Source organism: Corvus cornix, chromosome 4A (genome assembly GCF_000738735.6).
Source record: "Corvus cornix cornix isolate S_Up_H32 chromosome 4A, ASM73873v5, whole genome shotgun sequence".
NCBI classification, from domain to species: domain Eukaryota; kingdom Metazoa; phylum Chordata; class Aves; order Passeriformes; family Corvidae; genus Corvus; species Corvus cornix.
In genome coordinates this window covers 20,053,946-20,062,910 of record NC_047058.1, presented here as the reverse complement: position 1 = coordinate 20,062,910, position 8,965 = coordinate 20,053,946, and positions in this window count along the sequence as shown.

Below are 8,965 nucleotides of genomic sequence, written 5' to 3'. Positions count from 1 at the left end.
GGAGCTGATCGTGCCAGTGACCAGATGGTCCCTCACTGCCTGTGTCTGGCCAGCAGGTTGGGACTGCTCCAGGTGGCCACAGGAGTATTGTGTGTGTGCCACCGTGGTGGCAGGAGGGAGGATAGTGTGGGGGGACAGTGGAAGACAGCATGGAGGAGATGGTGTAGGGGGCAGGGGACAGCAGAGTGACAGCGTGGGGGGGTGGTGGGGGTATGGTCGGGGGACGCCTGCAGCTGCTGCTGTGGGCAGGTGGAGCGTGCAGCCCCACACCGTGTGTTCAGCTAATTCCATGGAGTTTCCTACGGAGCAACACCACAGGTAGCTGCAGGTGTGTGTGTAAGGCAGCAGCAAATTGTCCTCCTGTGCTACAGCTCCTCGTTAGAACCATGAATATGCATGCATGTAGATATGCTGGGCTGGCTCAGGGCTGGGGTCAGAGGCGTGTAGTGGTAAAAATGCTGTGATTTATCTTGTGGGAAGAGATGGGGCAGCGTGAACAGAGCCAAGCTCACCACGCCTCCTCTTCACTCCTGCTCAGTGGCACAGAGGCTTAGGAGGTTCATTTCCCCCTGCATCCTAAGGGAGCAAGGGAGCACAGCCCACAGCACCCTCCCACCTGCTCCACATCCATCCACCACCAGCCAGTGGGATGCAAGAGCTTCCAGTGTGACCGAACTTATTTGGGTAAAGAACAAAATTCTGACTTGTATTTCAGTGGCAGTTTGTTTTGCTCCAGCATCAGCCCATGGTGTGGGATCAGATCACGTCTTGGGGGGCCGGGAGCTCCTTGTGAGCTCCTGGTGCTGCCGGAGAGTGGTGGCTGCCCAGGGCTTCCCACTGAGCTGCAGCACAGCAGGGACCCAGGAGTGAGGAGCAAACACTTAACAATGCCCCACACTGGGTTTGGGGTTTATTTTCTCCTCCATTTTCATTTATTGAAGAGGATCCAATGGCAAAAATCACATTTCCCCTCCTCAAATTGAATGGAAGGCCATGGAAGATGCTCCGGGGGGAGCTCACCCTGCACCAGTCATGCCCTGGCGCAGCCTCTGCTCAGCCAGCATGGGTCCAGGTCACAGCCTGCCTGGCCAGCTTGTAAGGACTGTGGTGGCTTGCCCTTCCCAAGCATGGTCCTTGTGCCAGCTCCCAGATTTGGGCATCCTCAGTCAGCTCACAAGCCTTTGCCTGGTTTTGGTTCCTACCAGACAGGTTTAGAAAGATTCAAGAGCCACGGGCCTCCTCACCCCACGGCTGGGGAGTTCAGGTCACCACTGTGCAGCAGAACGCGTCCATTGGTGTTCCCAGAGGCTGTGAGCTGAGGGAGCTCATCCTCCTCAGGAAGGGGAGATGCCAGTGGAGCAGTGTTGCTTCCAGATGAAGAAATCACACAGCAAAGGGCTGGGGAAACACTTGTCCGACAAGGCAGCGTGGCTGTTTCCAGCAGGAGACGGCAGCCAACGGCTGTTGGATTCCTCTGCTCTTATTCACCGGCAGTGGTGGGAGTGGGGAGGGCGCACGCTGGGAGCTGGGAGCTGGGAGCTGGGAGCTGGGAGCTGGGAGCTGGGAGCATCCCTCATCCCTTGGTGCAAGGATGCCATGTCTGGGGACAGGGTCCCACTGCAGCCAGGGCAGAACAGGGACCAGGCTCCCTGTCCCCCTCCCATTGGCACAGCCACATCCTGGAGGGTGACACTCACCAGGATGGCTCAGCCTCTCCCGCTGGGACCCTGCAGCTCCAGAAATAAATCTCAGCGAAGCAGAGGATGGGGCCGGCGCCGAGAGCTATTCGAGGCACAGTCCCTGAAGAGCTGCAGGACGATCCTCTGGAAGAAACCCCAGGCTGTGCTGGCAGGAGCAGCTGTTTACTGCTCCTGCTGAAATGTGCAGCGTTCCCATCCTCTGACCTCCCTGCCTTCTCTGAAAGCAGCCCTCGAGATAGAGCTGCCGGCCAGCCAGGGCTGCTGCCCCCCACGCCCTCTGCTCAGCTCTTCCCTTGCTGAGCTGCCACAGATATTTCCCCCTAGATTCTGCAACTGGATTTTAAAAAATTAGCAAAAAAAGAAAAAAACCCAACCCCTTCTGACACACTAGAGTTTCCTGCCAGGCTGAAGTGGCTGGTCTGTCCTTCAGTCCCAGGGACAGGGGACAGGGGCTGCAGCCATGACCATGTGAACCTACCTGAGCCCCACTCCTTTGACCCCGCAGCTGCCCTCGTCAGCACCTGCCCATGGGATCAGTGCCCTTCAAGTTGGAACAAAGTGCCAGGAATGGTGCAGGGCTCTCGGTGCAGGGCTCTCACTGCAGGGCCACGGGAAGGAGATGTCCCAAATTCCGGGGATGAGAAGGGTCGGTTTGGAGTGAGCCATGGTCTCAGTTCACCCTGATGCTCTCTTCCCCAGCAGCCCTGACCTGCCGTGGCCAAACCACCACTGTGAAGGGGCACTTGGAGCCTTCTTAGCCACCAGGACAGGCTGTGGCCAGTGTGGGGTGAGGGTTGCTCACCCCACAGAAGTGCCAAAGCCTCACAGTAGTGCCAGAGAGGCTTATGGGGGTCCCTCTCAGGAGCCCAGCACTGCTCGTCCCAGCCACAACCCACTGCAGCCTCCTCTGCAGGGCAGAGCAGCTCCCAAAACTCTTCCAGACCTCCAAGACATTTTGTCTGCCTGCATTTCCCCAAGCCAGTGGTGATTTCAGTGTCAGAGGGGTGAGCACGTCTCCCCAGGCTGCTGGTGTGGGCGGGAAGTGGGATGCTGACCAAGGCTGGATAGTTGGCTCAGCTGCCGGAGGAGGGGGAGTGGGGCCACACCCTCCCCTTAACAGGAACCGTCTGACAGCTCAGCGAGAGATGGATGCATGGATGGATGGATGGATGGATGGATAACACACGGCTCACACCGGCCCTGCTCTGGCTGAAAGCTATCCTCGGCAGTGGGCTGATGGCCACTCCCCGAAAATGTGTGCTGCAGGCAGCGTGAGGGGCAGGACACCCCAATCCTGCTGCCAGCAGCTCTCCCACACTGCTGACATTCCTGCAAGGAAGGGGCAGCCCTGGCTGGGCTTTTCCAACCTCCAGGGTCACAGTTTCCCCAGGCTCCCCTGCCCGTGGGTGTGGGGCTCCTGCAGAGCCTGGCCATGCTGGGGAGACACGTGGGACATCCTGAGAGCTGGTGTTGAGGACGGCATCTCCAGCTCATTGCTGCGACCTCCCTGCTGGGGTTTTGTCAGGGCTGAGATTCCTGCTTGGATGGATCCAAACCTTGATTCCAAAAAAAGTGTTTTCACCCTTGGGTGGTGTTTTGGAAGGATTCATGTGACAGCTGAGCTGGTGGCCCTTGCTCAGGAGCTGGGCTGTGGCCCTCAGGGGCAGTAGGTCCTTAGGGACAGCAGGTCCTCTGGACACCCATCACCCCGTGAGAAGTGCATGAAAGCACGAGGGAACACAGCCACTGCTGTCCCCTCGCAGCCTTGCACACCCCTGGTGTTTCTGATTCCTCCTGCCTGGGCCTGGCTCTGCAGAAGAAACTCCACGAGCACCAGTGTTCCTGGTTCTTCCTAGGAAGCACTTACAGCCCCACATTGGCTGGGAATATGGCAACACTTACGGACCAGGAACATGGATTGGCTTCAACTATGTGTCTCCTTGGAGCCTGCGTCATCCTAAAGCAGCATGTGGGATGTGTTCACCTCCGTGTGGAAGCAAGAGCTGGAGCGTGCCTTGGCAGCCGGTTCTCCAGCTGTAGGGAGCTCCATGGAGGCAGAGGTGGGAGTGCAGGATGGCTCCCCATGGCACCCGAGCAAGTCATCTGTGCAGCGAGGCACCAGTGGCTGTGGGGCTGTGCCTCGGAGAGCAGATGACCCTTGGGGAGGGACACAGGAGCCCACCAGGGACCCACCTGGCTGCCTAAGAACCCTGCAGTCCCTTGGGGATGCGTATCCAACTCCCAGCCAGGCCTGTGCTCCCCAGGTGCCCAGCACCGTGCCCGCTGGCCATGCCCATTGCCCTGCAGGCGCTGGCACAGGGCCGGCCACACGCCAGTCCCTGTGCGTGCATGGGAGCCACTGGCTGCCAGCACAAGTCTGGATTGAGCAGGAGCTGGCGCAGCGCCCAATGGGCCAAGGATGCTGGCAAGGAGAATCTTCTCCTTAGCCGTGCCAGCAGGCTCTGCCACCCTCCTCCTGCTCTCATGCTGGCTGCCCACCTTGGCACCAGGATGCCGCTGGCAGGGAATCAGGCTGGCACCTTGGGCAGCGGCGGGCATGGGGCTCTGCTTGAGTACCCATCAGCATGGGGGTGACCGTCCCCTGTCTGTCTGCCGGAGCCTGACCCCTCACGGATGCCAGCCTGGCACAGCACAGTGTCTGGCAGCATGGAGCTGTGTGGCATGGGGAGACTGAGCCTGGTGGGCAGTGCAGGCATCAGGAGAGGATCATTACTCCTTGACTTAATTAATGGCAGCAGATCAAAGTAGACAGGGAACAAGGTAATTCTCCCCATTACCCAGACAGTGGCTGTGAGCAGCCACTTCCTCCCTTCCTGGCACCCTGAGTCTCCAGCTGCATCCATATGGAGCAGCATGGCCCCACCGTGAGCTTGGATCCTGACCCAGTGCCCCCATAGCCAGGCAGGAGGACAGGGACAGCAGGGCACCTCGCACCCCAGGGCAGAGCAAACCCCACTGGCACACGAGTGTTTGTGGCTCTGCACATGTCTGCGTGTGCTCACGTGTGTCTGTCGCAGAGATGGGGGCTCCTGGCGTGCTGGGGGTGCTGGGCTCTGTGCTGTCAGCGCTCCTGGAAGGAAGGATGCTCCTGGGTTGTCTCGTGCTTGGTCTGTGCTCTGTGGAAATGGGGGGGAGTCTCTCCTGCTGTGCGGTCAGCCCTGAGATCACCTCCCCCTGTGTCAGGATTTTGCTCCAGTGCTTTCTCATCCCTCCCAACTGGCTGCCGTGGCTGTGGCTGCCCAGTGCCCACACCTCTCTGCTGGACACGGCTTGTCCATCACCATCCAGTCATTGCCATCCCCAGGGCCTCTCACGCAGCTGTGCCCTGCGAGTGGGGAGAGCGAAACCCCCATTGCACACTCAGCATGGGGGTGCCCTCTCGTCCAGAGCATGAGAAGGTTCTGGCCATCCCCCGGGTGTTCCCCTCCCCGCAGCTGCAGCCCGTGGCCTCCCGGGTGGTCCTGGCTGTCAGGCAGAGCGTGGGCTGTCGAGGCCACCTGCAAGGGACTGCCTGTGTGGGACCAGTTCCCTTCCTGCCGCACTGGGACCCCAGCCAAGGGCGGGGGGGATGGACAGCCACCTCCCTGACAGCCATGGGGTGCTGCCATCCCCAGGAAACCTCCACCTGGCCGCCTGACCCCTGCTAGTTACAGGAGGGTCAGCTGGCACTGCCCACAGCACCCACGCAGGCTGGCACAGCCGACAGCAGAGGTGGTGGATGCCATCTCCTCTCCCGGGGACCCACCAATCGCACCCCCTGCTGTGGCTCCCAGACCCACCAGAAAGACGCCAGCTGGCAGGATGCTCCATCCCCGCTCAATCTCCACGGCTCCAGCACCCGCGGCAGGGATGTGTAGCTATGTCTTTAAGAAGGGCCTGGGCTGGGGTGGGAGAAGCGTTTCCATCCAGCCTTTCTCCAGAAACCTGGTTCGAGTTAGTGCGAGCAAGCGACTGCCAGAGCTGGCGCTGTGGCCGCCTCCCGCTCCCGGCCAGGGCAGCCGCCAGTCCATCCCGGCCATGGGGGCTCGGAGCATCCGCTGAGGTGTGGGGCAGCCGCCGTACCCCCTGGCCTTGGGCCCGGAGGGAGAGGAAGAGGAGGAGGCAGAGTTGGGTAAGTAAGAGTTTTGTCCTTTCCTGGCTGTGGGACTCCCTGCCCCGCCCCGGGAGGGCCTGGGAGCGCCGCAGGACAAGGGCAGGGAGTCGGGGGTGCATGACCTGGTGGCTGTCACTGCAGGTGGGGCAGGCAGCAGCAGCCCCGGGGCTGGCACAGCCGCCTGGCCGGCTCCTGGCTCCTGTCTGTGCGCACCCCGCCGTGGGGATGGTGGGATGGGGCCAGCTGGGCACCCAGCGCCCATCCCGCGAGGGCTCGCAGGCGGGACACACCGATGGTGGCAGTGGGCAGAGCCCCGGGAGGGGTGCGGTGCCCTCTGCTCCCTGGCAGTGCCCGTGCCCAGCACAAGGACTGGATGTGTCCCTTCTCTTCTTCCTCACCCACTCGGGCTGGGACAGGAAGCCTCCCCAGAGGGAGGAAGGTGCACGGAAGGTGCAGAGGGGCTGGGGGATCCAGTGGCAGTGCGGGGGAGGTGCCAATGCCACCCCTGGCACCCCACGTCTCCCGTAAAGGGCTCACAAATGACAGGTACCAGTGATGGTGGCACGGCACGTGGTGGCAGCCTGGCTCCGCGCTGTTCTCTGGCACAGCTGTTTTGGAGGGCATTCAGAGGAAGCTCTGGGGGTGTGGGTGCAGGCTGTGGAGTGATCAAGGCTGGGGTCCCCCTGTCGCCTCTGCCTGACCCCACACACAGCTTCATGCCGAGCTCTCGCACTGCTCGGGAGGCAGCAGAGCCAGGTGACTGCATCCTCCAGCCCTGGCACACCGGGAACAGGGAGGGAGGGCACCGCTGACAGTGCCGGTCCTGGGCAGGACGGTCAGGCCCCCAGAGCAGTTACCAGGACACAGAGCAAGGAAATATTTCTGGTGCACTGAAGGAATCCCAGGAATGCAGAGCCTGGAGGGGACTCGAGGTGGCACAAAGGTACCACGGCAGCTCCAGCCCTGCACGCAGATCCCCTGCCAGGACTCGAGGGGCAGCTTGGGGGTCACCTTCAGCGGGGCAACACAAGGTGTTGTGGGGCTCGGTGTCCCAGCTCTGCCCTCCAGCTTGGCCGGGACCCTGCCGGTGGCTCTGCTGGGACCTGGGACCTCTCAGGGTCCAATATAGCCCTGGGACTCGTCATGGTGCCGGCGCGGGGCTGGGAGCCCTGGCCCCGGCTCTGGCCCGGCCCCAAGCCGTTGTTCTCCAATGAGCTCATCTGCCTCGCTGATTGTGAGCTTTAATATGGCCTCTTGGCCCGAAAATAACCAGCTCGGCCACTTAGCAAGTGTTTATGGCTCTTTCACAGCTGGGTTCTCTGCCAGGAGGGGTCTGCTCCGGGAACGCAGAGCGGGGCCACCCTCGCGCTCAGCCGGACGGAGCCGTGGCACCAGCAGTTCCCCGCGCCCTCCTGCCCCTCGAGCCTGGCACGGTGAGCCCGGGGTCCTGGATGAGCCCAGATTTGTCCGGGCTCCCAGGAGCCGTGTGGCCGGGACGGCGCAGGCAGCCTTGTGTGCCCGCGGGGCTCGAGGAGGATGCGGGGTCTGGGGCTGCCCCGCACAAGGAGACCAGCGGCTCGGAGTGATGGGCACCTTGCCTGGCTCCCCAGGGCAGGGAGCAGGACAATGGCCACGCTGTCGGATCGCAGCCCCACAGAGGGGTGTTTGTGCAGGGGCCGCTGCCCCCCTGCCTGACACCCTGTGCTGGGTTTGGCTCGGGCTTGGGGAAGTGGCAGAAAGTATTTTCCCGATGGAATTTCTGCGAACCACCCCCAACTCGCCCCAGTCCTTCGCCTTCCTGGGGAGTGCAGAGGCTGGGTGAGGTGGGTGGGAGCCAGCCTGCGCTGCCTGCAGCCCCACACCCGGATCCCTGTGAGCTGAGGCACTGCCACAGCCCAGCCCCAGAAAAGGGACACAGCATGGGCACCGGGGTTCCACCATGGGTGCCACCATGGGGCCCCCGCACTGCTGCGGCTGTCACACCCACCTGCTCCCACATCAGTCACACAAACTGCTCCTTGCACCGAGTACTGATCCAATTTGTGGCTGTTTCCATAACAACCTCCCAGCGCTTTCTGGTCCTTTCTGTTGCTATATGGATGCCGAGATCCGATGTGTCAGGGATAGCTCCGTCCTGGGACACAGAGGCTGGGCTGAGCCATCCCAATAATGCCTCTTGGCTCCCAGGGATGAAGGGCTGCACAAGTGGGGGGCCTTGGCATGCTGGACAGGTTTCCCCACTCTGGAAAAGGTTTTTTCCCCGTCATAGGGATATGATGAGGTTTGGGCCAGGGGAAGGAACCCAAGGGCAGCAGCTGATCCAAGACTCTTGGGGGTCCCTGCATGCAGCCGAGCTTTGTGCAGTCATGGCACTGCCTGGGACACTCAGTGCCGAGAATAGAGACCTTGGAGGTACTGGCAGACAGAGACGACCCTGTTTCTCCTACCTGAGATGACATCACCCCCAGGCCTGGCTCTTGCAATGTCCTGCAGCTCTCACACAGCGGACCCAGCCCCAAAGCTCTTCCCACACCTCCTGATTCCCTCTGTGCACGGCTCCAGCTGCTCTTGCAGCTGACCTCTGCCTCTCGGCAGAAGTCCCCGACCCCTTGCCTCCAAGCATCCCCTGCTCAGCCACCCACCCCACAGGGCCAGCATCGGGGTCCCCACGCAGCCCCAACACCCCTGGTGTGCTCAGCCCCAGGACCTCCCACGCAGCCCCATGGCCTCAGGGGTGCCCAGCCCTGGCACCACCTCATCCTCACCACTCCGGGGGCTGTCCAGCCCCAGGACCCCCCCCACTCATCCCTAAACCAGACAACTCCCCAGGGGCTACACAACCCGAGGGCCCCCGACCCAATCCCATCACCCTGGGGGCTGTCCAGCCCTGGTATCCCCACACTATTGGTCTGAGGGTGCCCAGCCCCGGGACCGCCCCACGATCACCCTGGTACCCCACAGCTCTACCTCCCCGGAGGGTGTCCAGCCCCGGTACCGCCATCCCCATCACCCCATCACCCCAGCCCCGATCCCCCCGCCCCATCCCCATCACCCCGGCATTCCCCATCCCCGCGCCGCCCCCGCCCGGCCCCCGCAGCCGCCGCCATTGGGCGCCCGTTCGGCTCCGAGGGGGCGGCGGGGCGGGGGCCGG